Genomic DNA, 12,919 nt, shown 5'->3' with positions numbered 1-12,919 from the left:
GCTTAGCACGAAATAAATGTCAGCTAAAAATTACAATGAAACAGTAACAGAGAAAGACCACTGTGAGCATGTAACTCCAAATTTGAAAGTGATGTAAAATGTGGTTTCATGTTGGTTCAGAGAATGTTTGCTGTGATGGGACCGGTTTGGATTTTGAAGGCTGAAACTTGATATTCAGATTAAATATTTTCACTTGTTTTGGAGCAATTAACATTAAATAGCATAGCTGTTCTTTGATACCAACTTTCATTTCATAAATGCATGTAGTACAGAAATGAATTGTACTGTTAGTCTTACTTTCTTTTGTGCTTTATGTAATTTAATTACAATACTAGTTACCCAAGTAGAATTTAACCTTAACCTACCCTGTATTTCCATGTGGTCTTGCTCTAACTTATTTCCTTCTTTTGAAGTACTCTTTCTCCCTCTTTCTCAGCTCTTCTCTATCATGGACTGAAGCTCATACAGTCTTTTATCAAACTATTGATCAAAGTATCTAAGGCAGCAGGTGATTTTCGTGTTAAGAACTTCAGTGTATTTCAGATGAAAATTTCATAACGGGCAATAAATTGTTTCCAGAATTGTCGAAGTTCTTCCTAGTTGTAAATGTGCAGCATCATTTCCTGTTCTTTGTTCCATGAACTGTAAGCATGGTGGCCAGTACTGATCATTGCTTCCTAGACCACAAGTGGTCAGTTGTGCTCTAGAAGTTGTCCATCTTTATCTGTCTTGTACCGTAGTGTCCTTATTCTTTCTAAGTACAAAATAATTTGATCATTGTCTAATATACTTGTTAGAATTTTGGTATTTTCCTAGTCAATAAAATGCCCGTTTATAGCAGGCTAATGTTTCTGCTGAGTGAATTTATAGATAGAATAAGCTTTTTGCTTATTATGTTTCTGAATTTCTCAATATGTGTTAAGTTGATCTAGGTTTCCTCACATTCTGTCCTCTACTCAGTTTGTCTGATTTCTGTTTTATGTTTTATTGCCAAAATAATGAAAACTGCAACAATAATTCATCATTTTTGCCTAATGGAGTCTCTTTCCAAAAAAAATCAATGAAATCAATTTCTTTCTCAGGCTTGTTTTCATCACAGAGTAAAGTTCTATAATAAAATTTGTTTTTCTTCTTACACTGGGTTGCTGATGCATGACGTTTGTTGAGTTAGGATGCTTTGTTCCAGAAACATAATTTGATAAATGTTATTTTGTGCCTTCAATATTTATTTTTTGAAAGCATGCTGTCTATAATTTTACAGTGGTAAATGTGGGTGTATGTTTGTACACAGGGAAAATGTTTAAATATTGTTAAAGTATTAAATATTTTTGCTTCTTGTTTTAAAATCTAGTCCCAAAGTCAGCTGACCTATTGTGTTATAGGCAATGTCTACCAAACATTTATGGTACTGCCAATTCTAGTATTACACTGTCTCATTTCAGAAATTGCAGAATGAGCATTCTTCAAGACATCTCACGTGGCCAGTATCACCTTCATACAACCAAAGTGTGAGAAAGGAAAATCAGAACTCCATTCATTCAGGAATATATAGGGAAACGTCCTAAAAATATTAATCAAGTTTAGCCTTGTAAAAAAATTTAACCTTGTATTTTGCAAGTCATTGTGGAGTTCAAAAGAGGCTTCAGCAAATAACTATTCTCTTTCTTTTTAGGATTTTATCCAGACAAGAACAAAGACTATTGATACACGAAGTTCGTAACATTGGATGCCTGGAGGAAGGCTGGGGGCTTACTGAGCGAGCTCCTCCCTGCCAAGGAGCGCCCTACACTAGCTTTCTGTCCAGGCTCAGCAGTGGTGTCAGACTCACGGTGCAGGGAGCTCTTGCAGCCAGCTGAGTCCCAAGCTTCAGCAGGAACAACGCTCCCCAGAGGGTGTTCCTCATCAGCCACACACACCGTGCCTTGCCTCGGAATGGAGGGATAATGTGGAGAGGAGAGGCTTAAGTTTGAGCAATTGAGGTCCGTGTGCAGGAAAGAAACACCAGAAGCCCAGAGCAAACATTTTCCATCAGCAGTCTATACAGGGTTACATTTATGCCTGCAATGAAAAGAACTTTTTAACACGAGAAAGTCTATTTTGCCACCTTACAATATTAAAGGAGAAAAGCCATTTGACCTTCTCAGGGAGTTAAGTTGGTAGATCTTTCATCCCATCACCATCTCTATTCAGTCCTGAGAGGCAGTGCTTATAAAAGAAGACTTAAAACCAGCACACTGTTATGATTGGATCCACTCTAAATTTTTCTGAAGTTTTTGCCAGGAAAAAAGGACATGAAAAAAAAATTACTGCGACCATAAAGGAAGGAAAGTAACTATTCTTTTTGTAATTGTCTGTGTAGAAAACTTTAGAGAATGGTTAGGTAAATTCTTAGTGAGGCTGTAAAACCACTTAATATTAACCTAATATGCAAAAGCAAGAACATTTGTTTTTACTAGAGAAAGAAAAAACTATTTAAACAAGTATCTAAAATAACGATAAATATGGAGTATGCGAATGAAAATCTGATGGAGGAAACTTTGTCTAAAGCAAGAAGACCAATGCACAGACCAGCTTATGAGTGAGAACTTAGTATTGTTAACATTGTATTTCCCCCTATGAGTTTGTAAGTTGTATGCAACTCTAAGCTAATGTTAGAGGAAATTTTACGTGTAACTTGACAACCTTATACAAAAATTTGGAGGAAAACATGGTGGGAGCAAACTTGTCCTTTCTGATATCAGAAGTGATTGTAATAATATGGTGGGACTGGCTTGGGGTTAGACTGAGCCCTCAGAAAATCAAATCTTAAATGGAATAATTCATCTGTGGAAACTTGAGGTATGAAGACACTAGCAGGTTTATAAGTGCAAAATGGTATGAAGACACTAGCAGGTTTATAAGTGCAATAAAAACTTATACATATGAGAAAATGACACTGAATTCTCACTTTATATTTTATGAAACTTGTTTACAAATGAACTGTAGATTTTAATTTTAAAGCTTTGAGAATAAAATATCACTGAATATGTATTTTCAGCTCTGTAGAATGAATTTACACAAGATATAAAAAATCAAATCCTTAAAATTGACAATTCAACTCACTGAAGAAAGAAAAAGAACATTACAAAAGAGCAAAAATTGGATACTGACTAGAAATAGAGTCAGGTAGATTTGTTATCAATACATAAAAATGTCTGAGATTTGTATTCAAAACCAACAAATTATTTATGTAACTCAATGTAATGCAAAAAAAAAAAAAATCACCAAAGAAACAAAGTGGATGATTTTAGAAGAAATAATCCCAAATGTTCAATACAAATATGAAAAGATACCCTGTTCACTAGTTATCAAGCAACTGTATATGAATACTTCATTAGAATATGATTTTATGATCATCAAGTTAAAATGCCAAGATTTGGTGAGAAACCCTTATTTTTCTGTTGGGAAGGTATAAGCATAAAAATGTTGGAGATACTTTGGAAATATTAGACTAACTTCATATATGTTTCTATGGCCCAGGGTTTCCTGATAAGGTACATATTCAAGAGAAATTAATGACTACACATAAATTGATAATCACACTTACATTTGTGCACTTGATATGTGTGTTTCAGTGTGTGTATACTATATGCACACAGACAGAAAATGTGTATAGCAGTGTTGTTTGTCATAGAAAAGAATACTCCATGTTAAATAACTAGTGAAAAATCAGTAAAGGGATGATAAGACCACTGCCTGGGTAAGTCTCTGAAACGCAAGACAGTAATAAAAAGTTGAAGTCCTCATTTGCCCCACATCAGTAACCCTGGGAAGAGCTCTGTGAAGCACCACACACAGAATGGTCAGTTTTGGATATGAAAGAGTCGCAGGTGAAGGGAAGACGGTAAAGGAAGGATGCTGCTTATAAGGGTTTCTCTGTTTGTCTTGATAAATAGTAGTGGTGTAATATTATAATGATGAAACAAGAAATTCTGTCCCAAATCAAATGCTCCAACATAACATGATGTTATAGCAGACTCTTTTCTCAAATTAAGGTGACAAGTAACACATACACAACACACACACATGCACAAAGGCACACACACAATACACCCACAGAAAGACAAACAAAGGACCTATCTCCTATGGGAGATTTAATACGAAATTCTTTGTTCCATCTACCACGAGCATGCTTGCTAATCAAATGAACACTACAAAGAGGAGGGTCGATTACCAGGGTGTGTTGATCCTACTCATCCTCTTCTGGGTCGCAGTGCTTCAGAAGCTTCTTTTAAACTTGAAATTATGTAGTAGGAAAGCAACAGACCCGCCTGGGTTTGAATTCTGGTCCCACCACTTCTGAGAGGTAAAGGACACAGCTATCTTCAGTCTCAATCTCTGCCCTTGTAAAGTGGGGATAGCAGAATCACTTAGAGAGTAATGATGTTCACTGTAGCACTGTGTGTGGGATAAAATTTTATAAATAAGGTTAACTAGGTCATAGTTTCATATTATGGATCACATCTGAGGATGAAATATGTAGTGAGTTGGAGCTTTATCTAATATTAAAAAGTTTAAAATTGACAACACATAAGTTTAAAACATGAAATAGTAATTATTCTTTTTAAAACTGCATCACATCTAGACCTTAAACACATAAAAAATGCATTTCTGGCATCTCTGTTCTTTGTACTTGGTACAATTCAATTCTGCCATTTAAAACTTGATCTATATCTATTGGCTTTGACTGAACAAATATTCCTTATTATACAAGTAAGATACACTTGGATAAATACTGTGCTTTGCTCTTGTTATTTTTATTTTACATATTCCATGTAAAACTTTGTAACTATTATGTCTGAGCATTCTATGGGAGTATGACTTCTGACAGACAACCTAAACTGTAAATGTAGGTCACCACCAACTATATATTTTAAAACGCCCTGATACCCAGAAATATGAGAATAATTAAGGTTAAGATCCACTGTTGTTGCTTCAGGGCTTGTGTAACTGACCTTCTGATTGTTTGACAACTGAGGCTTGGAGCTCAAAGCTAAAGACATGCAAGCAAACAAACAAACAGTGTAAGAGGATAGTCAATATGTTGGCCCTTGCCTTCCACTATTATCCAGGACCCAGAGCATGATGGGACCCCTCTAAGAGACCCTGGGACCCTGGATACTGACTAGAAATAGAGTCAGGTAGATTTGGTGAGTCACCCAGCCTCTGAGGAGGGGGATAGTTGGACTCCAGAGGATAGGAGCTGACTAATGCACACTCTACAGGAAGGAGGGTTGCTAAAGAGGAGCATGTTTCCCATGCTTCCAAAAAAGACACGTGGTCCAAACAAGACTGTGACCCATCCTGACTGGTGGAGGGTGAGTCTAGAGGAGTCGCGCTCCTGGCCTGAAAGTGACCTTCACAAATATATGAAGTTTGGGGCTGGGGATTTAGCTCAGCGGCAGAGCGCTTGCCTGGCAAGCGCAAGGTCGTGAGTTCGGTTCCCGGTACCAGAGAAAAACAAAAACAAACAAACAAACAACAACAACAACAAAAAAAACAAACAAAAACAAACAACAACAAAAAAACAAATATATGAAGTTTGATTTCAATTCACACCAGGTCTTACTTTGACTTGGTCTTAATCATCTAGCAGGGAAGTACTGTAAGCAAAAAGAAGAGTAATAATGACACAAACTGAGCTAAACTAGAGAGAAAAAGGTGCTTCAAACACTACACCAGTTGTTAATGGTCTCCAGCTATGCCTGTAATGGTTTAACCTTCAGTCATAAAACATTTAAATCCCTCATCTGGCTTACTTGTTTAAATGTGTCCTTCAGTCTGACTTAGTGCTGTATATCGTCATATGTTATTTTGAGGTATATTAAAGTATCCCACTAAAAGAACCTGTGACTCTGGCGTTTATGTTGTCTACAGCCAGTTCTTATAAGAATCTTTGGATCTACATAATAGAAGTCATTCTCCAGGTCCTAAACCCTATAAAAACAACATTAATGGAAGGATGATCACAAAAACAGAGGGTTTTATTTAGTGTGGTCTTTGGGTATTATTATACATAAAAATTAGATTTCTTAGTCACACAATAGGGAGAAGTCCATATGCTCTTACATTCAACTCATTGTATTTGGGTAAAAACCTCTACACAAAAAGTTTAATATTACACATAATCCAACATTATTCTACTTTTAAATTTTGGTCCATTTTTATTTGACCTACTTATAAAATTTATATCCTCCAGATTTCTATAGCTCCTAGTAAAGCTAACACTCACTTGTGCTATTATTAAAACAAAATGCTGTGCATATATATTTCAGATAACTCAGATGATGTTTCTTCTGCCCTCAAAGGTTTACAACAGTAGAATCCAGTAGTTTCGAATGATTCGTGCCCAAGGGGCTTCACAATACTAGTTAGAGTTTGTTACCCAATTTAGATCTCATCCTCAGCCAAAAGAAATAGGTGGACATCCTGACAATCAGAAAACTCAAGGGGCCCCTCACAGAGTCCCCACTCAGTTTGCAGTTATGGATGTGACCGTACGATTTGACTTTGCTGATCTGTCAGGGGGAAAAATGTAGTGGCTGCTCATTGGGAACAAAAGGGTTAAAACCTAAGAGAACTCTGGTTAAAGATCCCACACTCCTAGGCAGTTGTAAGACAGCAACAAGCCTTTTGATGTAAGGCCCCTACATTCCTGAAGGGTCCTGACCCGTCTTATCTAAAGATAGGTGCAATATCCTTATCCATTATCTACCCTTCTCTATCATTACCTACCAATTTCTTATCTAATGCTAAAGGCCTGAGGCAGTGGCTTTGTCAAACTTCAATTGTCAAGATAATATTAAACGCAATGCAGATACCCCAGGAAGATCTACAAGGTGTTACATGATCCAAGAAAGTGCATTTGTGGCCCAGATCCATTTTTTCACCTCCTTAAACTCATAAAAACCCCAATTGCTCACACTGACAGTGTGATGCTTTCTCTGGAACTCATCTGACTTAAACTCTTGTCTTCTCTAAAGTAAAAATAAAACAAAACCATATAGCTTTAATTGTATTAAAAAAGAAGAGAAACAACTGAAGTCACCCTTGGAGTGCTGTAAGTCTCAAAAGAACTGACTTATGTGAAGTTTGCACACAGGGCCAGGGCTGGTCTGGGGCTCAGTCGTTGGTCATAGACACATGAGCAGACAGTGCGTGGAGGGCGTCTTCTGTTCCTTCCTTTGCTCAGTCACATCCTTCCTAGGCAGCGCTGAGCCCAATCTGGTTCCTCACCACACTTCCACAGTCACCTGGGAGGGAGTGACGCCTCTTCCTGGGGTGGAAAGTTCTGCTTTCACTCTGAGCCTGTGTCCCTCATTACCTGAGCGAGATGCAAGGAGACACAGCTGACGGTGGGAATGTCGCTTGCTTTGTTGTCCTCATGCCCGGGTTGTCTCCAGGTTCTTGTTCTGTAGCTGGTGCTGGCTGATTCCCACCAAGGTCTTTCTCTGTGGTTCTCCCCACTGGGGAGTTTCCAGCTCGGCCTGAGGGATCCGTGCTGGCTCCCAGGAGAGTCTGTGGAGATGGAAGTGGGGATATGATGCTCGCTGTTATTATATCACTGAAGAAATTAAGCTTCTTAGAGACTATGATAACATTTATGCTATTGTGTTTAGGACATTTTTGCTTCATATTGCTTTTGGTTGTGGTTCTTTTGCTATTTAACAATTACTTTTTGATTATAAATTGGATTAAGCATCTTTTCACACATCTAAGAACTTGTATTTATGTCTCTGTATAACAGCTTCTTCACCATAATTGTGAAACTACACCTTTTTGTGAAAGATACACACATCTGACCTAAATTCAAAGGGCATATGGCTCTCAATGTGATCTTAGAGATACTTTTAAAAAATTTTAATGTGAAGCATCTCATTGGCCGTGGTTTATTTATTAAAAAATACTTACGTTTGATTCCTTTTTTTTCCTAGAAATTTTAATGCAGTATTTTAAAATCAGCTTCATGTAAAGAAAAAGTTTGTTCCACTTACACTTTGAAACATCAGAACATGTCAAATAAAAATCTGTGGAAAAACAAATTTTTAATTATGTTTGTCCATGAAGCTGCTACAATTAAGCTTCTAAATAGGTCAACCTGTGCGGAAAGCTAAATTAATGCCTTAATATTTTTATTAACTAGCAAATATATGAAGAGGAGGCCTTGTCGATGGCTTGTGAAGTGACACTACATTCTCTATGGCATGAACAGTGTCTGGGTAAAATCTAGGAATATAATCAACTGTCAGCAGAAGAGAACCCAACTTCCTCTGTTTGAAATACAGAGATTTATCTTCCTATGACAACAATAATTGTGAGCCAAATGCAGCATTTTGTGATTGGCTTAGCCTTTCATATGTGCTGATTCCACTGTAGACCAATATGTCTACCATTGCTCTAGAGATCACATTTTATTTCAAAGAAGGAAAGGAAGGTCAAGAAAGGCAGGGGAACAATCATATATACATCATGATTGAAGAAAGGAAAAGTTTTCTACAAATCTATACTCTTATTGGCATGAACAGAGACTTACCCACAAGTCCCAGAAGCCTTTTACCCAAATGTTGGCTGGATTGTAGCACAGAGCAGGAGAAATCTGTCCTGTAACATATCTGCTCAGTTCCTGGATCTCAGTACATCTGTGACAGAATTTGTCCCCCTCAAAGCTGGCCTATCTTGTATGGTATCTATCTTAGTCAACTTCTCTTTGCTGAGACAAAATACTTGATGCAATTTAAAGGAGAAGAGGTTTATTTTGGCTCACGGTTTTAGAAGTTTTGGTCCATGGTAAACTGGCTCAAACACACAAACAGCGTGGTGGAAGGGACCGAGCAAAGGAAGTAGAGACAGAAGGGAGGAGCTGAAGTAATAAACCCCTCTGGGTAACACCCCCAACTACCAGTTCCCATCCTCTGGTCCTGTGAGGTTTTGAGGGGACATCCTTGATCTAAACTATATCAGCAGTATATTTCTCTGCTTCTTGACTCAGGAATATGTCTTCAACTATAGCAGTTTCCTCATTAGTGCCAGCACACGTGAAGGGATGTAACCCACAGTGGCAAACTTAGCTGATGGAGAAGTGAAGTTGAACAGAAGTCTTAGGCTCTTGTCTACTGAGGAAGAATTCTGAGGAATAGTCTGCAAGTTCATTATGGTCCCCTATAGGACTGAGTTCAGTTTCACAAGGTGTAAACCAGAAAAGTCATTCATTCATCTCTAAATTTTCCCCATCTGTATCTCATTCTTCTTGTGAGTACTCTCTGTTTTGGGATGACTACTTTCAAAAAGTTTACAACTATACAATATGAGAGAAGAGTTCCCGCAGAATTGATGTTATTTCAGACACCATCCAAAAGGTCATTGGTTCCCATGACCCCGCTTCTTTTATACTAACTGGTCACAAATGTTTGACCCTTCTACAATTACCCTCACATTTTCTAACACTACAGTGGAAGACTTCTAGTGTATATGGACCAAATGTTGAAATTCTACACTCTCTAATGTGATAGTATTATTAAGAGGAATCTTCGACAGGCAATAAAAATCAGATAAGGTTGGGGCCCTAATGAGTGACATTTGTCATCTTAAATGTATGAGAAGAGACTTTATTCCCTTTGTGCTTTCTGGCACTCCAAGATACAGTGAGAAGTTGGCAGCGTGAACCTGGCAGGGAGCCTTCCTCAGAGGGCTAAGTGTGTGGTCGGTGACTGGTTGGTAAGAACAGTAGCACGGATGTGAAGTAGGGTTGAATTAATCTTCTTATCAAAAGACAGGGTTTAAGAAGGGATGATAGCAGTGGTGGCCTCACTAGTAGGGAGCAAGTGAAGGGCACATAAAGGAAAAACTGAAGGAGGACTTCTTAGATCCTTCAGAACCAAACTGTGGAACTATTCTGGCAAAATGTGTCATTGTTCATGGTGTGTGAAGAAGGACTGTGAAGGCAACTCGGCAATCATCAGAGCTGCCACTCTGCCCATAGCCTTAGGATTTATGGGCCTCCAGTGGGGGCAGCATCTCCTCCACCTCAGGATTCGACCAGTAGCTGCAGTACCCTGCACAGTGAGGTTGCCTGCATGTACCCCTGGGATGTGAGCCAGCCCAGGGTGGGCCAAGTGGAGAACCGCAGAGTGGACAACTCCCGGCTCAGCTGTATGTGTGGTGTTTCATCCACGTGGACGGAAAAGGTGAAAGTTTTGTCCTGCTGGGCCCAGAAGGCAGTGTGATGAGCTAAAGGATTAACCCGGAGCCCTAGGTTCTTACAGGTTTCACTTTCCTACTTTGTGGCTCTCTGGGGACCCACCATCTTTCTCCCATTTCGCATTTCTCCTCTTTGGAATAGGATTGACTGTCTCCTACATGTCCTCCCTTGTACGTTAGAAGCAAGTAGCTTGTTTGTTTTCAGAGACTCAGAGCTGGATAGGAATTTTGTCTCATAACAAACTATAATGTGACCCTCATCTTTGTCCTGTCTACATAATATTTAGCCAAGATTTTGTACTTTAGACCTCAGAGTTGGTGGTAGAATGCATTTAAGACTTTGAGATTACTGACATAGAATGAATGAATTTCAAATGCAAGAGGAATATGAAACTTCGGGGACGGGGTTGGAATATTAGTGATTAAATGCTTGTGTCACCTTAAAGTTTATATGTTGGAATCTAGACTGCTTGAGAGGGAAGTCGTGAGGGTGAAGCCCTTTGAATGAGGTTAGACAGTTCCTTCTACCATTTTTTATAATGGGACATTGGTTGTCTGCAGCCAGGAAGAACACCCTCACTATACCCAAGCCAATATCCTGAATTTGGACTTCTAGCTTCTTGAACTGTAAGGAAGAGATTTTTGTTGTTTATAAACCATCCGACCAGTAGTGTTTTATTATAGAAAGTAAACTAATTAAGACACCAAGAAACCAGTACACATGCATATATAGTACATCATAGCACAAAGATTTAAAGGAGAATCTGCCAAAGGAGAAGATGCTTAGTGCAAAGACTAGAGGATTCCAAACCAGAAGTCTCATTCCCCTCATGACTGCTTTACTCTTGACTCCATAAAGGTAATGAATGGAATGGTGCCAACCCAGGAAGCTCAGCTTGGCCTTTGGTGTCCAGATTTTCACAGGGCTTGAACACACATTGACCACATCACTGATCTAAGCCACTTCTGGAGGATCAGATATCACCTTTAGTTTTTTTTTTTCACCTTCGGTTTAAAGTTCCTTTGGATTTTGAAACTGATGCAGAACATGTTGCAAACTCCTATCATAAATCATATTTTTAGACTGTCTAGTGGCGAGCACCTTCAGGTAAAGGCAGACAATCCTGTTAGGCAGGTCTTCCCCTGGTGATCTCACAGTAGCTCAAGGCAAAGGCTAGATCTTTTGTCAGGTAAGCTTAATTCTTGACTACACACCCTCTGTGATAGTTAACTGTGTCAAATTGAGTAAGAAATAGCCCAATATACTGGCTCAGCATAGTTCTGCATGTGTCTGAGGGGATTTACTGAAGACAGAAGACCCAGCCTGGCCAGACTTATCCCCTGAATGGAATAAAAAGGAAACGAAGAAGGAAGGCTCGCTTCTGTTTCTTTGGAGAAGCTCCAGTCTTCGCCTTCACCTTGGAGTCCCTGGCTTGCAGTGCAGACCCTTCAGCCTTGCACAGCAGACCCTTTGGCCTCCTGATACAGACTTGCATGGAACACTGAAGTGAACTCCTACCCTTTGACTCTCCAGTGCATAGACAGCCTTTTTGTACTTTTCCACATCAGACTCTATGGGCAGCCACTGCAAGCCAATCTTGTAAATTCTTATATATTTGTCTATCTTGATTTAAATTGGGGTGTCTAGTAAGCACCGACTGGTACACCCCCAAGTATATGACCTTTGTTCAAGGCCACATTCCAGGAATTGCACTGTATATGGTTGACTGGAGATAAGGAATCAGTAATACATATATGAAAAGGTTTACAGGGTTATAGCATCAAAGGTGGGAGGGTTCAAAATAACCATCTGCATGCTGGAGAGTCAGAGTGTCCAGTGTTTGCTCAGTGGACATGCCCCAGGGTCCAGCGGTTACTCCAGTAGCTGCCCAGTGGCCAAATTACTTCCTTTCATTGCCTGTACGTCATTAAGATGTGAAGTACAGTTGCTTCTAAAGCTTTTTGGCTAACAGTTCTCTTGATGCTCTGGTTTGGTCCTTGTTCCAATTCTCATTTAATTCTTATAGATTAGTGTTACTGATTTCAACTAAAATTATTGGTGTTCCTGCTTAAAATGAATAAGCACTTGTAAGATTTAGGACATACCTCTTTCTAGATTGTTTTCTTTCAGAGAGAAATAGAAAGTATTGCAGAGTTTCCTTTTCTAGGAAAGAAAAAAATGGAAGGAGAACAAAGAGGGTAATTAATGACAAAGAAGTGTTTTCAGGTGTCAGGGAATGTAACAAATATGGCACAACTGTGTAGAGACGTTTTTGAGGCACAAGATACTTTTTAATTAATTTATTTTAGGTTCAGGGCTGTGCAATAATTTGAGCAGAAATTACGAAAGATGTCACTGTGCAAAATTTAGAGAAATTGTTTGAAAGGAAAATAAGAAAATGCATTTTCAAGTGATGGCATACAAGTAGATTTGCTATCCATCGTAAGCAAAGTTAACAATATTGGAAATATTACTTGTAAATATTTTACATGGTTCTTAATCTGTTTTCATAATGCCCACAACTGTCTCTGTGAGGAGTGTTCTATATGTTTTTCAAACTGTATTCCAGGGAAAATGAGTCTCTGGAGATATCTTAGAATATGGTTCATATTCCAACAATTTAGCTACTAACTTTGGGGTCCTAATTTAAAAGCTAAATGATTCCTGGCCTTCCTTCCAGCC

The sequence above is a fragment of the Chinchilla lanigera genome, unplaced genomic scaffold, assembly GCF_000276665.1.
Source record: "Chinchilla lanigera isolate Chin_1 unplaced genomic scaffold, ChiLan1.0 scaffold00110, whole genome shotgun sequence".
In the NCBI taxonomy this organism is placed as follows: domain Eukaryota; kingdom Metazoa; phylum Chordata; class Mammalia; order Rodentia; family Chinchillidae; genus Chinchilla; species Chinchilla lanigera.
Note: the sequence above shows the minus strand (reverse complement) of the source record.